At 43.1% G+C, this 15,839-nt stretch overlaps 1 pseudogene across 1 annotated transcript in view; it reads left to right on the plus strand.

Moving 5' to 3' along the window:
- LOC311241971 (IQ motif and SEC7 domain-containing protein 3-like) overlaps nucleotides 1–15,839 on the plus strand; it is a 113,892-nt pseudogene that overhangs the window by 70,934 nt on the left and 27,119 nt on the right. Inside the window, exon 4 of the transcript in view lies at nucleotides 15,415–15,471. The product of the transcript in view is annotated as an IQ motif and SEC7 domain-containing protein 3-like (transcript). The remainder of the gene's footprint in view (nucleotides 1–15,414; nucleotides 15,472–15,839) is intronic.

The following is a 15,839-nucleotide window of genomic DNA, read 5'->3' on the forward strand; positions in this document are numbered from 1 at the left end:
TAGTCCATATACCGCCTTGTTCTCTATTGTTTTTATTGTTGGTTTACTTTTGGTTTAAAAGTGTTTAATTGTTGGTTTATTTGTTACCTTGCTTAGTGTGCACATTGTAAGAGCCAGTGGAGAAACATTCCACTGCTCATCTCACTTGGTATGATGTTGCATGTGACAAATAAAACCTTGAACTTGCACGTGGACTTGAACATCAATCATGTCAATTGAACCATACCAATCAGTGATCAATCGCGCTATTTAAGTCCAAGTCCTAGGCCCACACGCACAATATGCCATATGTACTGCTGCTGTAAGATATTGCTAATCGTGTGCTGAGGAGTGAGCGGAGAGCAATGAGTAACAGAAATCAATACCACTCAGAGCCCATCCTTCCCCTTCCCCTCAGGGAATATCAGATATCTAGGAATCAACATTTCACCCAGACTGTCAGAGTTATTTCAACTCAATTTCATCCCACTGTTAAAAACAATAGAAGACGACACACAAAGATGGCTAAACTTACCACTCTCACTAATAGGTAGAATATCAACTGTCAAAATGTCAATTATCCCAAAAATAAATTATCTACTCACTATGATCCCAACCCAGCCTACCACCAATTGGTTCAACTCCCTGGACTCCACCATTACTAAGTTTTACTGGAAGAATAAAAAAGCAAGAATTAAGTTAACCACCCTTCAAAAAAACAAAAACCAAGGAGGACTTGAAGCACCTAACTTTCTCAACTATTATCTGGCCAACCAATTAATATACATCTACAAATGGATTCACCCTACCCAACAATACAACCCCTGGGAAGACATTGAGAAGGACGTGTGCATGGAAATCTCACCACAAGATCTGCCATTCTTTAGCACAAGCATAAAACATCACTCTTGTTTTAGGAATACAGTCATTTCCACAACTCTGACAGCCTAACCCCCTGTAAATACACACCAATCTGGCACAACCCTGACTTTCAACTCGGCAAATCACCCATATACTTCCCAGCTTGGAAACAAAAAGGCATTACTCATCTTCACCACATCTTCACAGACAACAGCCTAATCACTTATCAAGATTTGACTGAAGGATACGGCATTGGGACAGACCAACACTTCCAATTTCTACAGCTGAAATCTATTTTGAAATAGAAAATTAACACTACACACAGTTATCTTGAACCACCTCCAATTATATTAGCAATGAATAAAATAACATCACAGAAGAAAAAATTTCAAAAATATACAAAATACTGGCAAGCGCAGACACTACATTCCATCTCCCCTTCACAAAATGGGAACAGGACTTGGCTTTCTCTCCCAATGCCGTATCCTGGGAACAAATTTGCACCAACACATTCACAATGACTAACAACACTAACCTTCAATTAATCCAATATAAGGTGTTACACAGAGTACATATCACACAGCACAGGATGTTTCAAATGGGATTTGCAAGCACAGATGTATGCTCCCATTGCACCCTCAACACCCCAGACAACTATTTCCATGCCACCTGGCTCTGCCCACCTGTTCAAGACTTCTGGAATTCCGTCATCAATACACTATTCCGGGTCATGAGCTGCAGCATTCCTCTCTCCCCCTCCCTCTGCCTACTTGGGGATACTACTGCTATCAATTTATTCGTCCAGAACACCAAACCCCTACTCGTTTCTCTAGCTGTTGCCAAGAAAACTATCCTCTTAAACTGGAAGACAAGAACAAATTTGAATACTGGGCAATGGTTGGACCTTCTCTCAAATTACATATCACAGGAAACAATCTCAACCGTGGATCACATCGAAGTCTCACAATTTAATAACATCTGGGAATTGCTTGTGGATAATCTAGGCTCCTAATCATAGGAGATTGACCTGTGAGCCATCCAAAATAAAAAAAAAAATAAAAAAATCAATACCACTCCATCAATGTTCAAATCATCTGCGATGCCCAGAACCTCCTGGTTCAACATGGTTTCCGTCTTTCAGAGCGAATGGGACGCGATCCTTGGACGCAGATTGGCGACTGCTGTGGTGCCCATGTTGGCCTCGATGTGCTCTCTGCTGTGTTTTGTGATTCTTTTTTTGGCCTCTGATTTAACACAAAGCCTATTTCTTTTTCACTTCAGCCACTGTACTCTCCTCTCCTGACACCACGTTAACCTCACCTGTTATCTCTCCTCTCCTGACACCACGTTAACTTCACCTGTTATCTCTCCTGACACCATGTTAACATCACCTGTTATCTCTCCTCTCCTGACACCATGTTAACAGTTTCTATGCCACTCACGAGTTTTCTCGGAATTATTAATATTACGTTGAAAGCCACTCACGAGATTTCTCTGATTATTTTTTTTTTTATTTATTTTTTTTCGATCTGAAATCATATTGCATCACGCGAGCCTACCCTAGTCTACCCGAGAGCCGCCGGCGATCAGATGTGGAAAAAAGCGCCCCCTATCGTCTCCCAGATGACATAAGGGATTTTGGAATGGACTCAATGAAAATGGATGGGGAAAAAAATCCTGTACTCCACATTTTCCAGTCCACTGATGCAGCCGGGGTTACCACAGTTCATTATGGATCCCTGAGCGCCGCGGATCATGAATTCTACTGTATACACGTTAGATCTATACACTTATTGATTTTTTCGAATGGTGATCAGGAATTGGAATATACCAGTTGGATACCATCTGATGTCAGGTAAGGAATCTATGTTATCAGTGTTAGGATAATCAGACTCATTTTGATGAAGATATAAGCTGTTTTGTGAAATGTCCTCTATCGGTTTCACTGTAAAATCCATGAGGAAATGAACACGGCTATTATCAGCGCGCGGCTCGAATGGGCGTGCATGTACGTATAATATTGATCATCTAGCGTTTATTTGAAAACGATTCATAAATAGGCCGACAAATATCAACGTTCTGGAATATTCCAGTAAAAGATGATTATCACAGAATGGCCCAGAATGGGCTGTTTTTTACCTCAAAACGTGTGCTTTTCAAAATTCTCTCAAACGGAAATGAAGCGATAAAAAACCAATCTGCCTTGACAGCACTGACTGGAAAATGATTCTTTGATAAGCGACGGGCAGATTAGACACATAGCCATAATTTAAAACATAGATTAGGCGATATTAACGTTAACATTAAAGTGGATGGTGGCATTCAAGCGCTAACTCTGGCGCCACCTGGTGGCACTGAAAGTGTTAACATCACCTGTTATCTCTCCTTGTTACAAAGATGAAAACAGGGAATGTCCAGTCGTTGCTTTTCTTTTGAATCAAATCTTAATTTATTTTATTTGTCTATTAGTTTACAATTTCTAGTTAAATTCAGTTCTTTCACCATCAAAATCATTTCACATTCTGTCTGCTTGACGAGCCACACACAAACACACAAAAATATCATGGCTGTGACTTGAGTCACATGCAGTTCACAGCAGCGTGGTGGTGGCAGGAGCTGTCCACTCTTGAGTGGTGCTGAAAGACAGATATATTAGTGGTGGCAGACACGCAGTGCTATTTCAACTCCATTAAAGCAAATAAAAACAAATAAAACAAAACGTTATCAGCAACTAAACTATGTGTGTGTATTTTATAGATTACTTTATGAGTCTGTAATGAAAGTGTCTTTTATCTATATAATAGTTACAACACTCCTCTCCTGACACCATGTTAACCTCGTATAGCTTAAGCCTTACGCTCTGCGCTCTAGTGAAACTATCCCTTTATCCAATCTAGCACTGAATAATTTTTCTCCACATGTACACACCCGTCTGCCTGGCCACACCCACATCCGCTCCTCTACATAAGCGGTGTCGTGGCCATACTAACAGCTCCTTCCCTATTTTCACCACCGACAAGTGTCTGTATACACCACTTGAGTTTAGTGCCGAAATAGTTATTGGAAAGGAGTTACGTTGGAGAAAGCTTGCGTTGACATTATATCTTTGTTTTCTCTCTCACAATTTTTCGAGGAAATACAGCGATAATGTCTTCGCCACCGGAGTGTCTAGAAGATGATGATCATTCTGACCTCGCGTTTCATATTAGGGGCTCGCGTCGCTGAGCAATCCCCGCCGGCATTGCCTCCGGCTCTGCAGCTGGACACTTTGCTTGGGAGTCGATCTGCCGTGTGAGGGCTGATGGCCTCTCGGGGGGGGGGGGGGGGGGGGGGGGGGTGATGTTTTTTGCGACGCGGGCGCCAGGTGTGTTGGTTGTGGGGGGAACAACTACACAGCTTACGAAGGTCGGCTCCAGGCTGGGATCCTTTTTGCTGCCACTTAGCGGCGAGGAGGGGGTTCTAGTTTGATGCCCCACGTTAACATTAGCTCCTCCTTAAGTAAGAGCTTTGTTTTCCTGGGACCGTGATTCCGAATCTGTGGTTCAATTCCCCGGGTCTCTGGACAAACGGATACCCACTGTCGCCGCGCTGGCCCCGATTTTCAAAGCACCTTGAAAAGCTTTGAAAAGCACCCGGCGCGAGGGAGGTGAGCTTGGTGTTCGTTATGAGAATATCATAACGGTGTGAAGTTGGTTAAGGTTGGAGTTTGTCTTAGAGTATGGCGATAGAACGCCAGCCCTGATTCCAAACTCTAACCTTAACCAACTGCGAAAGAGTCGCCTAAGCTTAACCAGTGATAAACTAGGCGTTAGGTAGTTTGCAGGCTGTTCGACGCGGAAATGGGCTAAGACACTGCTCGTCATGCGATTGGGCGCACATGTCACATGACCAGAAACGTCAGTGGCCAATCAGATTCGCAAAACGCACGAACCGTAGGTCAGTGGCCAATCAGAGCAACGCGGAAGGACAACTTGCTTGTGGGAAGTATAGACGCCTCCTGACACCATGTTAACCTCACCTGTTATCTCTCCTCTCCTGACACCACATTAATTTTATTTTCCTTCTGCTGAGTTTAAAGTGTGCTATATAAATGAAATCTATTATTATTATTATTTATTTGATGACTAATGATACCCTTTGTTTATTTAATACGAATGATACCCTTTGTTTATTTAATACTAAAGATACCTACGCTTATTTAATACTAATTATATCCTATGTTTATTTAATACAAGTCAAGTCAAGAGTTTTATTTGTCACGGCATACAAGCATACAGTGAAATGCGGGGGGTCTTGCCCGCAACGATTGTGCAATAATACAATAATAAGAATAGGATGAGAATAAGACATTTGTGCAATACTAATGATACCCTACATTTATTTGATACTAATGATACCTTTTGTTTATTTAATACTAATGATACCCTTTGTTTATTTAATACTAATGATACCCTATGTTTATTTAATACTAATGATACCCTTTGTTTATATAATACTAAAGATACCCTATGTTTATTTAATACTAAAGATACCTTAGTTTATTTAAGGAAAGAAAACACCCACTTCGGGGCTTTAAGTGCACCCTGCCATAGCTCTGCCACAACAGAGTACACTCAGGAATCCAACAAGAATATGCTTTTAAGAACCAGGTCCTCCTCAACATTCGACGATGAAGAATTATTCAGCACATGGAGGTTATAAATCTTTCCAATTTTCCCGGAGAGTAGTTCCATACCAGCCTCTTTAATGGAGGTGATATGGAGGAGGGGTATGATAGGCCATAGGAGTGTGTGTGTGTGTGTGTGTGTGTGTGTGTGTGTGTGTGTGTGTGTGTGTGTGTGTGTGTGTGTGTGTGTGTGTGTGTGTGTGTGTGTGTGTGTGTGTGTGTGCGTGTGCGTGTTCGCGTGTGTGTGTAAGAGTGAGCACTTTAGATAAAGTGTGGTCTTGGGAGAGAGAGTGGGGGGGGGGGGGGTAATGTGAAAATCACTCATGGTGATAACATAGACATAGCTGTGTGTGTGTGTGTGTGTGTGTGTGTGTGTGTGTGTGTGTGTGTGTGTGTGTGTGTGTGTGTGTGTGTGTGTGTGTGTGTGTGTGTGTGTGTGTGTGTGTGTGTGTGTGTGTGTGTGTGTGTGTGTGTGTGTGTGTGTGTGTGTGTGTGTGTGTGTGTGTGTGTGTGTGTGTGTGTGTGTGTGTGTGTGTGTGTGTGTGTGTCCATAGCATGCCAGTGAGAGGGTGCACTTATAAATATTCAAACCTCATGCTATCTCCTCAAACACACACACACACACACACACACACACACACACACACACACACACACACACACACACACACACACACACACACACACACACACACACACACACACACACACACACACACACACACATATTTTAATTCAACAGAGTTGCCACTGTCAGTATTTTATCATGTACATGTCAGTCATTGTAAAAGCAGGTCAGGGAGGTAGAGTATACTCAATATGAAGGTATCATGAACCCATGCAAAGGTATTGATTTCTACACTACCGTTGTCTACGATATATTACATACTGTATATATGCATACTGTATATTTTGAATTTGATAAATCAAATAAAATAAAATAAAATTTATTTGTAAGGCCCGACAACACACGTCCACAAAGACGACTTCAAACTGGAAATAGTAACTACAGATGAGGTACTCAAAAAACTGAGCGCCCTCCAACCAAACAAGGCCACTGGCCATGACAACATCCCCTCCAAATTCCTCAGAGACTCAGCAGCAGCCATCACCCCAGTCATCACACACATAATAAACCTCTCCATAAAACAGGGACACGTCCCCAAGGACTTCAAAATTGCGAGAGTAACACCCCTGCACAAAAAGGGCAGCAAATTAGACCCGGGTAACTACCGCCCTGTTTCTATCCTTACATCCATCTCGAAAGTCATGGAAAAAATAGTATACGAACAGATCGAAAAGTACCTCGCGGAAAAAAATCTAATCTACGAATTCCAATCTGGCTTCAGAACATCCCACTCCACTGACACATGCCTTCTCTACTTGAACGACCACATCAAACAAGAGGTGGACGCGGGCAAATACTGCGGCATGGTCATGCTGGACCTACAAAAGGCCTTCGACACTGTCAATCACACCATTCTGATTGACAAGCTAAAAGCAATTGGTTTTGATAGTTTATCAGTGAGCTGGATACAATCCTACCTGGAGGGGAGGGAACAGATGGTGGAAGTAAACGGTACACTATCCCCCCCCCTCACAGTGAGCTGTGGTGTTCCACAAGGAAGCATACTAGGACCGCTACTATTCCTAATTTATGCAAATGACATGTCGTCAGCTTGTGACTGCAACTTGTTCCTGTTTGCGGACGACTCAGCCCTGCTGGTCTCTGACAAGAACAAGTTACAGGTTGAAAAAGCCCTCAGCTCGGAACTAGGCAAAATCTGCATATGGCTCGCCGACAACAAACTATCATTACACATGGGCAAAACAGAGTCCATTCTCTTCGGTTCAAATAACAAACTCAGCAAGACCGACGGCTTCTCGGTTACAGTGGGTGACAATATTATCACAAGGAAAGATGAAATTACCTACCTGGGTTCCATCCTAGAGGCTAATCTTTCCTGTGACAAAATGGCATCCAATGTAATAAAAAAAGTCAACATACGAACGCGATTCTTGTACCGGATCTCCTCTCTGGTAAACAAGAATACCCTGAAGACTCTAGCAGGAGCACTCATTCAAGGGTACTACGACTATGCTTGCACCTCATGGTACCAAAGCACCTCAAAGGCACTAAAAAACAAATTACAAACATCTCAAAACAAGCTAGTCAGACTACTACTTGACCTGACTCCTAGAACCCACCTCACCCCTGCCCACTTTGACAACCTAGGATGGCTTAGAGTAGACGACAGAGTACAGCAACTTGCAATGGGCCTGGTCTACAAGATACACTACGCGACCAAGGTACCCATGTACATGTCAAAATACTTCCCAAAGGTCAGTGAATACCACGATCACAACACCAGAGGGAGCTCCACAAATCATGTAAAACCCAGATTCGGATCAAACAAGGGACTAAACACGTTTCGCAATTATGCCACATCAATGTGGAACGCCCTGCCTAAAGCTGTAAAGGAATGTGAATCACTACCCACCTTCAAAAACACTCTCAAAAAACACCTACGTGAGACTGCAATTCGAAACTGGCCCCTACAAATGTCCTAACCTAGTTGTACAGTAAATGACCAAGTAAGGCTTTGTCAATATTCAAATGTACAGTGTAAAATGTGTGTGTGTCCCCTTCCCAACCCCCCCCCACCTCCAATGTACAGCCCTCACCCAACCCACCCAACCCCACCCCACCCAACCAACCTCCTCCAATGTACAGTTTCTATGCCAAATGTATATACACTCCTTTTCTGGACACTTTTGTATCACAAACAGTACTGTATTTGCAAATCTGATATGTCATAAATGTATAGATGTAGCAGTACTGTCTATCTGTATGTCATGTATGTCATATATGTTATGATGAATTGAAAATGGGGGACCCTGATGTAAACAAGTCGAAAGTCTTTCTCTGGTCTGCATCCCCTTAACAATTGTATGTATTGAGCTGTACTGTACTGTACCCATTCTGCAATCTGTTAATAAACTTTTCAATCAATCAATTCAATCAATCAATCAATGTCCCCATGGGCCGGACACGTCTTCTTTAAACAAATCAAGAAGAAACATAACAATAAGTCAAGAACAAAACAAGAACACCATAAGGTCCAACACATTTAAAATAAATGCAAATAAATGAATGAATGCAAGCACTCCCAGACATACCCCACGCGAAGGTAAGGAAAAACTCACTAAAACCTAACAATAGGGAAAAATGCACCACAGGCAGTGTGGAGGAGAGAAACCTTAGAAGGGCCATTCAAGGGGGGATCTCCCTTCTTAGATGTCGGTGATAGTAGTGTTGCAGACTAACAGTTGGTAAGCATGCACTCATATGTGTAGTGAAACACAGATGAGTGCATGCAATAGCAACTGCACATTTTGAAAAATTTAAGATAGAGCTGATAGCGATAGCAACTGAACATTTTGAAAGATTAAAGATAACAAAAGATTCTTGCAGCAGTATTAAAAAAGTCAAATAAAATGGAAATTTTTTTATTGGACATGGTGTTACAAGATGAATACATTAACCTCTTAACAGGCAGGCAGAAAAGTGGCAATTCTTTTTACTTGAACTTGAGGACTGCATACTTTTTTTTGCAAAGCTTAGCTTTATAGTTTATACTATCACTTTTAGTGCGCTAATGAAATAGAGTAACAGAGGTTTAAACTTGAGTTTAACTTGAACTTGTGTACTCTACTCATATTTTTCTTTAGTGGTTGCCAGATTCCAGATTCCATTATTCCAGCATAGAGGTATGAGCTGGAAAACATTGCGGTGTGAGGTTGGTCAGAGTGTGTGGTTGGTCACAGAGTGTGTGGTTGGTCAGAGTGTGTGGTTGGTCACAGAGTGTGTGGTTGGTCACAGAGTGTGTGGTTGGTCACAGAGTGTGTGGTTGGTCAGAGTGTGTGGTTGGTCAGAGTGTGTGGTTGGTCAGAGTGTGTGGTTGGTCACAGAGTGTGTGGTTGGTCACAGAGTGTGTGGTTGGTCAGAGTGTGTGGTTGGTCACAGAGTGTGTGGTTGGTCAGAGTGTGAGGTTGGTCAGAGTGTGTGGTTGGTCACAGAGTGTGTGGTTGGTCAGAGTGTGTGGTTGGTCAGAGTGTGAGGTTGGTCAGAGTGTGTGGTTGGTCACAGAGTGTGTGGTTGGTCAGAGTGTGAGGTTGGTCACAGAGTGTGTGGTTGGTCAGAGTGTGTGGTTGGTCACAGAGTGTGTGGTTGGTCAGAGTGTGTGGTTGGTCAGAGTGTGTGGTTGGTCAAAGTGTGTGGTTGGTCAGAGTGTGTGGTTGGTCAGAGTGTGTGGCTGGTCAGAGTGTGTGGTTGGTCACAGAGTGTGTGGTTGGTCACAGAGTGTGTGGTTGGTCACAGAGTGTGTGGTTGGTCACAGAGTGTGTGGTTGGTCAGAGTGTGTGGTTGGTCACAGAGTGTGTGGTTGGTCAGAGTGTGTGGTTGGTCACAGAGTGTGTGGTTGGTCAGAGTGTGTGGTTGGTCACAGAGTGTGTGGTTGGTCAGAGTGTGTGGTTGGTCACAGAGTGTGTGGTTGGTCAGAGTGTGTGGTTGGTCAGAGTGTGTGGTTGGTCACATAGTGTGTGGTTGGTCAGAGTGTGTGGTTGGTCACAGAGTGTGTGGTTGGTCAGAGTGTGTGTGCGCGTGTGTGTGTGTGTGTGTGTGTGCGTGTGTGTGCGTGTATGGGGCGTTGATGCAGTTAGACTGGACTCATCTGTGGTTTCATCAGATATTGACACTTGACGAATGAAGGGAGAGAAGTGGAGGAGAGGAGAAGGGATGAATGAATTGGAAACGATCTTTTTTTCGTGCTAAAACCAGTTTGGGCTTCAGCACGATCGACGCTGCTCAGATTGTATCCTCATGGTAGAGCTGGCATGTATCCAGGTTTGACTTGGTAGTGTGTCACCTGATGTCAGTGGCAAATGAATAATAGAATAATACTAGGGATGCTCGATATTGGCTTTTTTACCGATACCGATATTCCGATATTGTCCAACTCTTAATTTCGATACCGATACCGATACCGATATCAACCGATACCGATATATGCAGGGTTTCCCCCCAAAAAAACGGAATAATTTCAGGTAATTAATAATTTCACTGGATGCATTCAAAAGGCTTTCTAAATGTAAGCATTATCTGTGCAAAATATGATAATTAAAAAAGTAAAAATTAACATTACATATCTCTTGTTGTTGAATTAAACCAACATGCATACTTTTGACAATAAATAAAATAAGAATTGGTTCTTACTTGCTTGCCTGGGTAAATAAAGGTTAAATAAATGTAAAAAAAAAAAAAAAAATCGATACCGATATTTTCCGATATCACATTTTACTGCCGATATCGGCCGATAATATCGGTCGGCCGATAATATCGGACATCCCTAAATAATACTAATACTTTGAAGAGAAAACGTTTATTTCAGTTAATTTCTTCTTGAATGGAGAGGGTTGTGTCCTCTTACTGATAACAGTAAATAATACCACTCATAATACCACTCTTCACTCATAATGTCCGGCAGCGTGGCTACATGCTCATGATCGGAAGATCACCGGTGTTCGAGCCCCGTTCAAGGCTGCTTTCGGAAAAAGTGGTGTTCAGCAGGGGGCACTCTGTCCTCTTGACTTGTCGGTAACAATGCCCCTGTTATTACAGTGATAGGGACACCGTACAGCTGCGAGTGCCATCCTTCGGATTGAGATGCTAAACCGAGGTCCTGACTGAATTCGGTCGTTAAAGAACCCAGGGTGCCTATCGTCAAGAGTAGGGGATTCCCCCCCGACGTTCCTGGCCAAATTCCCAATCAGGTCTCTGACATCAAGGCCACCTAATCATCCCTTCCCCTTAATTGGCTGATATCAATCCCTGTCTCCTGAGCCGTTCAGCCATTGTGTAGTGTGATGTGTGCCTGGTCCAGTGTATGGTAGCCATTGAGCCTGCGTAGCCCAAGGTTGGGTGCTACCAGTGGTGGTGAAGGAGGCAGTTTCCACCCTACATTGTAAAGCGCTTTGAGTGTCTAGAAAAGCGCTATATAGATGCAAGTAATTAATTAATTAATAATACCACTCATAATACCACTCAGCACTCAGAATACCACATGATCTGAAGATAGGCAGACAGAGGCAAGTTTTATTATATCTGCATTGGGACTAAGATTCCTACAACAATTGGTATCGGTAGTGGCATGTTGGCAGTGTGTGTGGCATGTCGGTATTATGTAGTTCTCTGCTGCTTCAGAACAGGCAGACCGCTCGGCCCGTTTATTGCTGCTTGCAGCTTTCCTCGAGAACCGCTCGTCCAATCAGCCGCACACCCGACGCTGCACTTTCCTGGCCCGTCAGCAACACGGCGGCCAAGTGTGAAGTCGATCGGATGAGCGCTTCTCGAGAGAATCGAAGGACGGACGGACGGACGGAGGTTCCCTTCCGTTTGAGTTAGCTGCATCGCTGATCAGGTTACCCGACATTCTGTCTTACATCTTAGATCCTCTTTGTTCCGCCATATCCATCAACCGATGGGTAGAGATTATCTAAGAGCTAAACACGTCCATGTGGTAGAATACGCTCCGTGTGAAGGTCAGGTTCTGCACCCTGGGTATTGGATACATATACAAAGGTTTTCATTGCAGTAGACACTTTTTTAAAGGTATATTCATTTCTGCTGTATTAGATACTGTGTAGGACACACAGTAGAGGGGAGTGACAGAAGGGAGACATTATTATAATTAGGGATGTCCCGATTGCATTTTTTTGCTCCCGATCCGATCCCGTTCATGTGATTTTGAGTATCTGCCGATACAGATTTTCCCCGATCCGATCTTTCGGCAATGCATTAAGAAAAAAGAAAAGAAGAAAATAAAATCAAGTTGACCCTTAACACTATGACCACCGGCGGGGCCCGGCGATTTAGGCCTCAGAGGACAGCAGAAAGTAAACAAACCGATGTACTTTCTAAGAGCTTTATATATCATTTATAGTATTGCTATCTGTCCATTCTCATTGTCACTTGAGTGCATAAACCGTGCCTTCATAATGGCTTAAAGAAAATAAAAATCGGTTGGTTGTCATTTTATAGCGTCGTGAATATAAGGTTTATCGCACTTTTTGTCTTGTCTTTTTTCCCGGGAGCTAGATAATAGGCTAAACGTTGGCGCCGTTATATCAAACGCCATTTCTGCTGTATATATACGAATGAAATAAAACAAACTGCGTAGCATCCGGACTATTACAGAGCATCTATGGATGAAATGGGGGCGGCGGGGAACGCCGATTACTATTATTGATTACCAATACAGTGTGCGTTCAATATAGCATTTTCATTGACCGATCACGTTACGTTATAAAACAATGTCCAATCCAGCTGTAATTTGGGATAATATTATCCTACCGTCAGGCCATGTGATCGCCGGCAGCATTTCCTCACCAGTCATCGGATTCTGGTAGATCGATATGCACATAAATCATAAATCCCATTATTCCACGCTGAAAAAAACGCTCGCCAAGCTGATCCAAGATGGAGGATGTTCGGCTGGGATCAAGGAACTATGATCCGCCCACAGAACTGTACTTTTTTATTTTTTTTTAAATTCACATAATGATACTGCCCCTAAGCGGGTATGGCTGGTACTGCATGTTTCGAAAATCAAATATGTGAAAAGATGCTGGTAGTGGATCGGGTACCTAAGAAGCGTTATAAATATGGAATAAAACAATAACAACTCGTCACGTATATACTCGTGGCTCTGGTCCACAACGCTCTTTTTCGAAACACGTATATACTCATTCTCGGACGGCATAGTGTTAACACATTGAGTGCCACGGACGCGTTTTGTCGTTAGTTCATGCCGACCTTTGAGTGCCCCCGACGCTATATAGCGTTTGTTTGTCTTTTTTTTTTTATTGGCGATTTGAATTCATATTTCATCAATCGAGCCTCTGGTTAGTGCTGCAGAGTCTCTCTGAGCTCAATTGGGAAGATACCGCCCCCTATCGTCTCTCCCTGTGTAACTGCACCCCATTACTTTACACTGCTGAAGGGGGGGGTGGCCAGTTTGCTCATTTTACTTTTCCCTCAAGCCAGGATCGATTGTACTCACCGGCCCGGAAAACGCGTGGATTATGTATTTACAGGCCCCAACACTGTAATCAATAAGCGTGATCGATATTTGGAATGGCGATCAGGAATTGGAATAATCTTTTTGGATAACATCTGATCTCAGGTAAGGAATTTATTTTACCAGTCTTAGGATAATCAGAGCTGTTTTCACAGAGATATAAGCATTTGCCCTATGCGTGTGTGTGTGTCTGTGTGTGCGCGATCAGGAAATGAGAGAATCGATATTTCAGCCCGCCTCTATAGTGTGCATAAGTACACATATACTATCGATAATCTAGCGTTTATTTGAAAACGATTCATAAATAGGCCGAAAAATTACAATATTTTTGTGTATGCTAGAATATTCCAGTAAATGCCTTTTATCACGGAATCTATATATTTTCCTGAAAAACGAGGGCTTTTCAAAATGCTATAAAACGAAAATGAATCGATTAAAAAAATATCCGTTTCGACAATGTTGACTGCAAACAAGTCATTGATAAGTGACAGGCAGATTAGACACAGCCATAATTTAAGACAGAGATTATGCGTTCACAACGCTATCATTGAAGTGGGTCCTGGCATTTAACCATGTTTCCCATGTTAATGGCCGGCACTGAAAGTGTTAAGGTTGTTTTTTTATTTAACAGTATCCAGCTATCCATTATATCCAACACGGATATGGCTTTTTTTAACAGTATATCCATTATATCCAACATGGATATATACAGTAGCTTATTTTTTTCACTTATTGCAGCATTGGATCAAAATTCAAAACGAAATAAAAATAAAGCTTTACCACAAAAAAAATTTAAATACCGATTCCCCCCCCCCCCCCACCCCCCCCCCCCCCCGATTCCGATCTTCTGAAAATCATGTGATTGGATCGGGACATCCCTAATTATAATGTGAGACTGTTTTCATTTTTATTCAGAAGCGTAAACAAAATTTTTGGAGGAACAACATTTATAATGTTTGATTGTTTGATTATTATTCGGTTTCATACTTCATTATTAAACATCTCACGTGGAAACAGGTGAACCTCTGAAAAGCTCGGCTCCATCCTGAAGGTCACCCTCTCACTCCATCCTGAAGGTCACCCTCTCACTTCAGAACCTCACTCTGTTTACCATCCTGTCTCTCTCTCTCTCTCTCTCTCTCTCTCTCTCTCCTCTCTCTCTCTCTCTCTCTCTCTCTCTCTCTCTCTCTCTCTCTCTCTCTCTCTCTCTCTCTCTCTCTCTCTCTCTCACCCTCTCACTATCTCTCTCTCTCTCTCTCTCTCTCACCCTCTCACTTCAGAACGTCACTTTGTTTACCTTCCTGATACATGTTTCCCGGGATATTTCACCTTTTTAATTAAAAAAGGTCTCGTTAAGCCTGGGGTCGTCGAGTAATGGGAGGATTTTCTGCTCGGAAGGACGATAGGAGTGTGTCTGTGTGTGTGTGTCTGTGTCTGTGTGTGTGTGTGTGTGTGTGTGTGTGTGTGTGTGTGTGTGTGTGTGTGTGTGTGTGTGTGTGTGTGTGTGTGTGTGTGTGTGTGTGTGTGTGTGTGTGTGTGTGTGTGTGTGTGTGTGTGTGTGTGTGTGTGTGTGTGTGTGTGTGTGTGTGTGTGTGTGTGTGTGTGTGTGTGTGTGTGTGTGTGTGTATGTGTGTGTGTGTGTGTGTGTGTGTGTGTGTGTGTGTGTGTGTGTGTGTGTGTGTGTGTGTGTGTGTGTGTGTGTGTGTGTGTGCATGCCATTGCAGTCGTGGCAGGGACATAGAGATTTTCACTCCCATCTTTAATCCACAGGTTCACCCGCCCCACCAACCGCAGGGGCGTCTCCACGATGGTGGACGGCTGGAGCCGGTACGAATACTAACATGTCTCTACTTTGTCCCTGTCTCTGTCCTCCATGTCCTCCTGCCTCCATCACACCTGTCCTCCATCTGTCCCTCTTTCTATTACCATACCTCTGTGTCTCTCTCTCTCTCTCTCTCTCTCTCTCTCTCTCTCTCTCTCTCTCTCTCTCTCTCTCTCTCTCTCTCTCTCTCTCTCTCTCTCTCTCTCTCTCTCCCTATATCTCTTTCTTTCTAACACACACACACTATCTCTCCCCCTCTCTCTCTCTCCTTTCTCTCTGTCTCTCTGTCTCTCTCTCTCTCTCCTCATCTCCTCCTCTCCTCTTCCTCTCTTCCTCTCATCCTCCTCTCCTCCTCATGCCCCCCCCCCTCCTT

Source organism: Notolepis coatsorum (genome assembly GCF_963971535.1).
Source record: "Notolepis coatsorum genome assembly, chromosome: 15".
Taxonomy (NCBI): Eukaryota; Metazoa; Chordata; class Actinopteri; order Aulopiformes; family Paralepididae; genus Notolepis; species Notolepis coatsorum.